The 10,373-nt window shown below is 28.1% G+C and overlaps 1 non-coding gene across 1 annotated transcript; it reads left to right on the forward strand.

The window, feature by feature from the left end:
* The first annotated feature begins 1,006 nt into the window (after window positions 1-1,006).
* Window positions 1,007-1,225, forward strand: LOC121205486 (small nucleolar RNA U3). The gene has a single exon (XR_005900563.1). It is a non-coding gene; the product is annotated as a small nucleolar RNA U3 (small nucleolar RNA).
* The last annotated feature ends 9,148 nt before the right edge of the window (window positions 1,226-10,373 follow it).

Consider the following 10,373-nt stretch of genomic DNA (forward strand, 5'->3'; position numbering starts at 1 on the left):
TCATCACTTCTTGAAACCAATAATATGCCAAATTGAAAACGAAAAGTTAGTTAAACATCAAAACACCATGTTATTTTATACATTTGTGGTGAAATTTTTTAACTTCATAATATCTTTAATTTATATTTTAAAAAAATAAAAGATAAATGTCAATTTTTTAACCCCGTCAATATGACTAAATAATAATTAAATTTATCATAAAAAATTACATGCATTTAAATATTTTTGTAAACATTAATTATTATAAATAAATAAATAATATTTATCATGATCACAACCGTAAGAAACACAAGATGACTAATATATATTTGACCGCAATTTAAATCAGTGAATGAGTGACAAATACTGCAAATGCAAATCCAAATCAAATACAAAAACTCAATTACGCTTCCCCTATTTTCCTACTAAAATGCAGGTAAAAGAAAAAGCCCAAAGCATTATATTATTTGAAGAGTGGCTGTCGTCGTTGAGTGGCAGATAAAGTGTTTGATTGATTGTCAACTGAGTTTTAGATTAATACATAAAACAGAAATTATCATTCTACCTTCCAATCACCAAACCAACACAGCAAATTACCATCATCATCGACTGTATTCACTTCCCATCAGTTGAGTGAAGACCTACACATTGCTAACAACTACATCCTCTGCTGTAGAGTCCTTAAAAATTATTTCTATTTGGTCCAAGTAAATTATTTTATTAGCTTAGTCTAAGACAAGCATTTTCTAAAGAGAAAACTATGAAGAAAGCATGAAATAGGCTAAATGAGCCATGAACAGACCCCAGTAAATCAAGTTAATGTAATAGCTGGGATGATGTATATGTAAACTATATTCTATTTAGGACTGAACAGAGATATATCTAACTTTTTTGAATGGATGGCGGCGATAAATTACGGAAGAGAAAAAACACGGATTGGTTTTGTCAGAAGCTGATCAGTATCCCACATCCGGAAGGAAAGACAAAGCCCAGTGGTATCTAAAAACGACTCAAGACTTGATCGGGCACGACCTTACTTGAACAGGATCTGTTCTATAGGCTCGTACCTCTGTATCCATAAGTTCAAAGGAGACAGGATTTCAAGTCTGGTTGACAAACTATGACTGTGTGACCTAAGCGTGATTATTGGTCTTGTGGTGCCCTCGCCGGTTTCACTTCGACCGCTGAGGATCGTTCTTAGCTTGCCTTGAGCGGCTGGGATGGTCGCACAGTTGTCTGACAGACCTATTCCCTTTTTTTGCTTTTTCCATAGCCAATTTATTCCGGGCTGAAACTGTAATGTACAGTAATTTGGGTGGAATTGTCTATTACCTGCAAAACAGGAATATGGCTGCAATAGCCATTAGGGCCTCCCCACTCAGAATGAACAATTCAACGCCGCAAGGAATAGCCTCCCAAACATCATTCCCATAATACTCATAATATGCCAACAACCACAAAACTAAAATTTGTAACAAAAAATCATAAATATATATTAACCAAACAATGATCAATGCATGTCAACAGACACAATGGGAACTGCCACCCTGAAACAGGGCTTGCATCGACAGGGGATTGGGCATGAAAATTGGGTGGCATCGGCTGCTGCATTGTTTAACATTCCGAACTTTGGGCCATTTATAACAGACTTTCTCTGCTTTGGAAGAGTGGCTTTTTTCGAATCATGATCGATGGAAGCAACATATTTATCGTAAAGGTAACGAGGCGGCAAATTTAGTCCAGGCTGATTAAACTCTTCATGGAGGAGCTGTTGAAGTGCGAATTTGGGCCAAATATAAGCATGAATGGTAACCCAGTTTCCACTATTAATTAAGGACCAGTTCTGCATTACGTTTCAAAAGCACTTCTGGCTCCAAAAGCACTTTTGGAAGAAAAGCTGTGCAGAACAAACTGCTTTTGGCTGAAATTTTTAGCTTTTCAGAAGTGCTTTTGAAAAGCACTTCTGAAACGGAGAAGTTAAAATTTTTAGCTTTTCCTCTCCTAAAAGCACTTTTAGTGCTTAATTACTTTTTCACCCCTTCAATAAAAGAGTACTTTTTTTTTCTTGGTACTTAATTACAAATGTGTTAAAATCATTAATTAAAAATAAAAAAATATTTTTTAAAATACTAATTACAAATATTTAATAGTTATATTTAAATATTTAAAATATAGTTTATATACTCTAATTAAATTTTATAAATAATTAATATTTATTGCTTAAAAATATTTAAAATTTATATTTTATATATTAAAATATTAACAAGAAATTATAATATATTTTTTTATATTCTTACTAAAATATAATAATATTAACTAATTTAAATATTATTTAAATGTATATTTGTTACTTGATAATAACATGTATAAAATGGACATTTTATTTCTCAAAAGTACTTTTTGACAGCAATGCTAAACACTCAAATTTTAAACTAAATTTTTCAAAAGCATTTCTCAAAAGCACTTTTCCACAGCACTTCTCAAAAATACTTTTCAAAAGCATTGTCAAACTAGCTCTAAGTACCCACAACATTTACGTTACGTGTACTTGAGATTTGAGAATATCTTAACGAAAATTTGATGACTTTGATTTCCCAATTTTTAAATTAGATAAACTTTTCTAAAAGGTGGTTAATTATTTGGTTTGATTAGTCATAAATTTGATGTAAATATTTATAAATGTTAATTTTTTTATCGTGAATATAAAGCGCTTTATACCACATCAGCACTAAAAGTGACAGCACCAATATATTTTTTTTATTTCCTAGTGCCACCTATTAATGTGAAAATAAAATTTATAAAACAGGTCATTATTCCCTTGTTTTTCTTAAGCGATATGGATATGGGAAATAGATATATATAGACTTATAATCCATTTGCATATTGTTCTTAGACAATATAGGATTTTTTACTCTTATACGAATATCTTTTCTCATGTTTGGTGTTGTGAATAAAGAGAGAGAGAAGTGAAGATGTGTGTGATAGAGATATTATTAAATAATAATTCTATTTTATTTTATTTTTTAATATTATTAAAAATGTCATGTATCAATTCTTAATTAGTTGAAAGAATTTTTCTAGCAAGTATAATAATATAGTCCATAATAGTTATGAAATTATAGTTTAGATATCTTTTGACAAAAAAATAAATTTAAATATCTAACCAAAAAATATATAAAATTTAAAGGTTACTTATTCCAACTTTTATTTTATACAACAATAGTATACAAATATAATACAAAAGATGATAATAATAAAAGAAACAAAACAAACATGGCTATCAGTGATAATTAAGGGATCATAAGATACATTTTCATTAGTGTTTATACAAATAATAAAACTTCAAAATTGGTTATGAATTAAGTGAAATTAACTCAACAAAAAAATTAAAAATAAATAAAATTTTAATATAAAAACAAAAATACAACACTCTACATTCTTATCTTTTTGTTTTCAATTTAATACATATTTTAGAATACTCCCTATATTTCTATAGAGAAAATAAATTTGCATAACCTTTAATCTTATATTGTTATTTCTAAATATAAAAAAAAAGATAAAAAAATTTGCAACTGTAAATAATATTTTTAATTATAAATTAATACATGGTTATAAAACGAAAAATAGCACAAATGCGGTAGGAATGTATAACATTTTTATGATAAAAATGAAAGAAAATAAAATTTTATAAAATATAGTGTAGTATTTAATCTTATGTTGTTAATTAAAAGATAAAATTTTATAAAATATAGTGTAGTATTTAATCTTATGTTGTTAATTAAAAGAGTAAGTAATCCCGCATTGTCTAGGAACAATCTACAAATAGATTACAAGTCTATATATATTGTCTAGGAACAATATACAAATAGGTTATAAGTCTATATATACACATATCCCACATTGTTTAAGAAAATAATAGAAATGAGACTTTGAGTCTATATAAAGACATGTTTTGTAAGTTTTATTCTCACATTAATAGGTTGTACCAAAAAATAAGAAAAGATATTGGTGTTGCCACTTTTAATATTGATGTGGCTAAAAGAAGCTTTTTTCTATCAATATGCTAAAAACGTGTCCAGTTGGAAGCATATAAAATGCTTTTAAAAATTAGCTCATTCCCTTAATTTTTCAAAAATCGGTTTATTCATGTAATTTTTTAAAAAAATCAACATTTATGAGTATTTAAGTCCATAAAATTAGAGTTCTTTTTTAAGATAATGAAATCTTAATTATTTCTTAAAGATAAATTCAACTTTTTAACCTTTAAAAAAGAACTAAAATTGATCATCAATTTTTTAGAGAAAATATTTTTTCTTTAATGAAAATATTAATTAAAATGATAAATTTTTAAATACGACAACTGTTCACATGTATTTCATGTCAATTTTTAAAAATAATTTATGAAATTTTTATATATTTTTTTACTTTTACTTTTAAGTTTGATTTTTTTTATTTTTATAAATTTTAAATTATTTATTGACATTAAATATAAAACAAATTATATTATGTTAACATGATATGCACATAAATTATCATGCAAATTGTCAAGTCAATAATTTTAAAAAATTAATTTTTTATTTATCATTTTCATTAAAAGATTAATTTTTTAAAAAATAATAACCGAATTTAATTAAAAGATAAATATTAAATTAACAAAAATATATAAATATCAAAACGAAATTTGTCAGAATGGGTTGAAACTTGAAATGGTGGATGGGCATGGGATGCAAATACCAAACCCAACAATAATTACATCAACATCAGCAATTAATACACCCCCACTCGTGTGTTTCGATGATATGATAACTTGGCAGTTGGCATTCATCTTGGAAGAAAAGTTGGTTGACCCTTTCAGGTTTTCTTAATAAGAATATTGTAAATAAAATATTATTTAAGGATAACTTTTTTATTATCAAAAAAAAAATTGTGTAGTTCTTTTTTTTCCAAAAATGAAATTTGAATTAAACTACCTTAATTTTCTAAATACTAAAAAAAAGTTAGCTTACTTCTCTAAATAATTTTTAAATTTATTATATTTTATAAAAAAATAAAGATGAGTAAGCATTTTATTGTCATGGTCTATTAAATGTGTGTTTGGATAGGTGATAAGCTGCGGTGCGTTTAGCTTACTTTTTGTCTTATGCTACAATATCGTTACAGTATCTAATCTCACCGCCATCGTTATTTTTACACTAATAGTAAGTAACCGCACTATCCATCCAAACTCACCTTAAAATGAATAAATTCATTACACTAAAATTGGCATTGTATTCGAATTGAGATGTAAATTTAATATAAGGTTTAAAAAGAGTATTTAACTTCATGAGTCAAATTGAAGATTGTGACTAAAATTGTAGCTCTAATTGGGTGGGTATTATCAATGTTTTATAGTTAAAATTGTAGCTCTTCATGAGTCAATCTTTTATAGATTCATGACGTCGTCAATTCCTATCATGCATAACTATCTTGAGCTTATCAATGTTAAAGATGTCCAGACAATTACAATAGTTCATCATAGAACCAGAAATATTGCAACAATGCTAGCATAGAAATGCGATAGTTGAAGCTCCCAATTCATCTAGACTACCTGTGAATAATTCCCCAACAATGCGTCATGAATTTGAAATTTAGGAACCCCACATAGATATACCATCAACATCTCAGAGGATATGATAGTGTGCGGGTTGAGTATCAATCTAAATGTAACTTTGGATGATCTATACGAGCCTATCACAGCATCGATATCTTGCAGCATTCAATATTCTGTATTCGACCATACTCATTGAATGGTGATTCCTAATAGTATGTATTAATATAGTGCAACTAATCTATATTTGGACGATTACATGCAACTTTTTACTAAGTTCGTGCAGGCATTGTTTTCGTACATATGTCATTACTAATCTCGATACACAATTTCTTATTTCATTTACAAGTTCTATAACCAATCAACTTTTACATTTTGCACGATGTATTGTTTCATAATAGTCAATATTTACATGACTTTTCAATTCAGTCCATTTTAAGCCACATGCCAAATTCACTAAATTCTACTTATAATTAAACATATAGATGAAACCAAATACAACTCACACATAATATAAAACAAGATAGTAACTTCCATATGAACTTACCTGTTTAAAATGTGAAAAGAGGATACTTTAGTGACTATTTTGTAATTTTAGCTTTTCCCCGATTACCTTCACTTTGATCCAATTCTTGATCTATACAATTATTTTACATCATCAATGAATTCCAAATATTTCCATACTATGCTATGATATGCATGATCTTATAAAAATTTATTTTTTGATTTCCCTCAAAATTTATATTTTATTCAATTTAGTCCCTGAACTCATGATAAGCATAACTTCCAATTCCTAGCTTCGGATTAAAATCCGTTTTCATATATTTACATTAAGGACCTTATACTTTCTATTTCTAACATAATTTCATGACAAGTTTTACATTTATTCAATTTGATTCCTAATGTAACAAAGTTAACAATAAGCTAAATTAACTTTACAATCTAATCCTTTTCATATTCTAAGCTTAAAATCTATCAATTTCAAGCCTAATTCTTCAAGAATCAAAATGACAACTTTCGAAGTTCTCATGACTTAGCTAAATTAAGCTCTCATTACCTCAAATCTATAAAAATTACAAGAAAATGATTTGAAATCACTTACTAAATTGATGGCCAAATATGGAAGCTTCAAAAATAGTTTCTTCTTTAGGTTTTCTATTCTTGTACGGTTAAGAGAAGTGAAGAAGATGGTAACATTCCACTATCTTTTTTCTTTTACACCTTATTTAATCCTTAATTACTTAACTTAGTTAATTTAATCATGTTTTAAACTTAGTTAATTTAATCATGTTTTAATTAACTTAATCCATATTTAATCAAGTTTAGTGGAATTTTTTTATCATCATCCACCAATTCCTATAGCAAAATGGTTTAATTATCATTTTAAACTTTTGGCTAATTTCTATTTAACTCCCTTAGCTTTTGGCCAAATTAAAAGCTATAGTGATTGAACTTTTAATATTTATTCCCTAGGCCTTAACTAACTATCTAATTGACAAAATTGTTCGACCAATCTTTAATTTATTTTTATATTAATATTTACAGGCTCGATTTATGGAAATGGGGTCCCGAAATCATTTTTTTATACCACTAAAAATTAAGTCGTTACATAAGCGATGTTGCAAAAGGTGGTGATGAAAATAGTAACAAATATGATAAATAATTTTAAAGCTAAAAATAGTTATCACTTTCCCCAACTAGTCGCAAGTGCATAATGTAATGGCCTAAATTCAAAGTTATCGAAACAGTGGTTTCGTAACCACAAATCCGATTTAAAGAGAAATTTATTTCAATATTTTTGCTTGAAAATTGATATGATAGGAAAATCGTATGAAAATATTGATAGAAAAATTTTACCGATTTAGTGGTTAGTTAGAAAAAGAAATTATTGAAGAAATTGGGTAAAAACAAGGTATCGGGACCTCTATCTCGTAAAACTGAGTCGAAAATAATTTTATAAATATTTATGAAATGTTAGTAATGTGGTATTAAAATTTCGTTAGGAAATTTTAATGTTTGAGTAGTCAATTAAATGAAAAGGACTAAATTGTAATAGGTGTAAAAGTTGCTAGAATGATTAAATAGCTTAAGAGTCTAATGAGAAATGATTTAAAAGGGAATTAGACCCAAAATTTATTTGGGCTGGACGGCAAGGGCATGAAATCAGAGGAAAGTTGATAAATTAAGGGCAAAATTGGAATATTGCAAAATTAACTAAATAAAGCTAGGACTAAATAGGAAATATCTAGATTTCTCTTCATTTCTCTTCAATTCTAGCAGCTAAAAACACCATAGGAGGGTTCTCTAAGCTGGTATTTCATAATTTTTGCACCAAGTGAGTTAATCCTTGCCTTTTTCTTGTAATTTTTGTGTTTCTAAGACTTTTACAACTAGGTCCTACTATTAAATTCATTAGTTTTTTATTTCATGGATGAAATTGAAAGTCACCATGGTTGAGTTCTGTAAGTTTATGATTAAATAGAATGAAATTAAAGCTTTAATTTGTTTATGAGATGATTTTATTAGATAATTTCAATAGAAATTGATTTTTAGGACCTAATTGTGAAAATGTTTGGAATTAAAGTCTATTGCTGAAATTTTGATTCCTAAAGGTTGTAAACTAGCTTAAGGTGATAGAATAAAGTGTTAATCGAGAAAAATCAGCTCAATTGAGAGGCTAATTGAGTAGGGACGAAATTGTTATTTATTAAAAGCTTAGGGGAAAAATGGTAATAAACAGCTTACACAAAAACAGTTTGGACAGCAGCAGTAGACTAAATTTTAAAAATTACCATAAATTTTAAAAATTGAATTAGAAGATGAACAAAATATAGAATTAAATATTATTGAGTCTAGTTTCTCATAGAAAAAACAGTGTAAGCAATGGATTTGTAAATTCTGAGATATAATGAATTTTGTGAGACAAGGTCAGAATGAATTCGAGTTCCCCTGTTCTGACTTTGAAAAATCATAAAAAATTGAATAAAAATAATTAGGGTATTAAATTTATATGTATAGAATCCTAAATGAGTCTATTTTTAATATAAACAAACGAGAATATCATTTGAATCTTGTATGAAGAGATAATTAATTTTCACTGAAGAAGGGTCAGAACTGTTGACAGCAGAATAGCGGTGACTTTAAAGAATAAACTGTACTTATTGGCTAAACCAAAAATTCTGAAAATTTTATGGTAAGAAGATGTGTGAGTCTAGTTTCAGAAAAAATTATTGGATCCTAATTTGGAGTTCTGTAGCTCAAGATAAAAATAATTTAGTGACTATGACTCAAGTAGACAGCTTTGAATGAACTATAAATAATAGTTGAATTATAGAGAATGTTGCATATGAACATGAAATGTATTAAATTGATAATTAAATTTATTTATTTAGATCCAGAAGATTCAAATACGAAGCTAGATCGAGAAAAGGAAAAAGTTTGGTATTAGTAGATTTTTTGTTTGCAAACAAGTATCAAGGTAAGTTCATGTAACTTGAATTATATTCTTAAATGCTTGAAATGCATGTTTTTTATATGAATATTATTTGAATGTTCATTATATGAAAATTAATGAAACATCGATATATTTGATAAAATGGGAAGAAATCCTGATTGAATGAAAGGAAAATTCGATGGATCTCTGAAAAGGAATTGACGGTAAAAAGGATCTTGCCCGGACAGGTGATCCTATCCTGATATAGCCCTCCCGAAGAATATGTGAAAAATGGATTTAGCCCGGACGGGTAATCCGAATCAGGGTCTGAATTTAGCCTGGACTGGTAATTCAGATCCAAGCTCATTAGAGTAATTGTCGTTGCAGGGAATTTAGTGTAACACCCCTATCCCGTAACCGTTGTCGAAATAGGAAAGGGGTATTACCAGACTTATAACTCATGTCAGAACAGTAATTTTTTTTTTTTACTTTTTTTTCTTGAAATAAAGATCATTCATTTAGATAAATGCTAAATACAGCCAGTGATAAAATTAAACTTCTATAAGTACACATTCAAAAGATGTCATTTTCGCATGGCTTATATACATTAACCAGAATATTATTCTGCTACTAGTTTATTCTATACATGCCTTAAAATAATCCAAAACATAGCAGTACCAAACAGTGGATAGTGATAGTGTGACGAGTTGTTGACGATCCCCGAGCAAAGGCCAAATTTGATAATCTATAAAACAGAGAAACGTCACAACAGAGTAAGCTTTCAAGGCTTAGTAAGTCTTAAGTAAAACAATTAACTTTGCTGGATTAAATACATTTATAACTTACACAAAATCCAAGTAAAGTCTCGATGGGCTTAATAAGCCTACACAAGTACATAATACATACCTGGCCAACTTAATGTGCTGATCATCCGTAATTGTTGATTTATTACTAAGTCGCTTAAGATTAGACCTTACACAAATCACGTTTTGAAATGTCAAGATATATCACCATTCGGTCAAATAGATTAAACCCTATGTATGCACATGTAATTCATCTATTTCATCCAAATTTAAGAGTATATACCCCTTCGCATTTAAAAACATCAATGCTACTTTTACTTTAATCAGTCGACCTAAAACATAACACTATAATCACATTCGGTTTCCATATTTGGAAGCACATATTCAAGTTTTCATCTTACATAAACAATTTGATAGAGTCAATACTCGTTGAATATAACTTATAACCATCTCATAAGTGATTCCCCAAGTACATTTGTAATACAAACGAAATCGAGTTCACATAGCAAGTAAGTATCACTTACCATATACTTAACCTTTGTACACTTACCGTTTCCATAGTTACCAATTA

The sequence above is a fragment of the Gossypium hirsutum genome, chromosome A08 (genome assembly GCF_007990345.1).
Source record: "Gossypium hirsutum isolate 1008001.06 chromosome A08, Gossypium_hirsutum_v2.1, whole genome shotgun sequence".
NCBI lineage: Eukaryota > Viridiplantae > Streptophyta > Magnoliopsida > Malvales > Malvaceae > Gossypium > Gossypium hirsutum.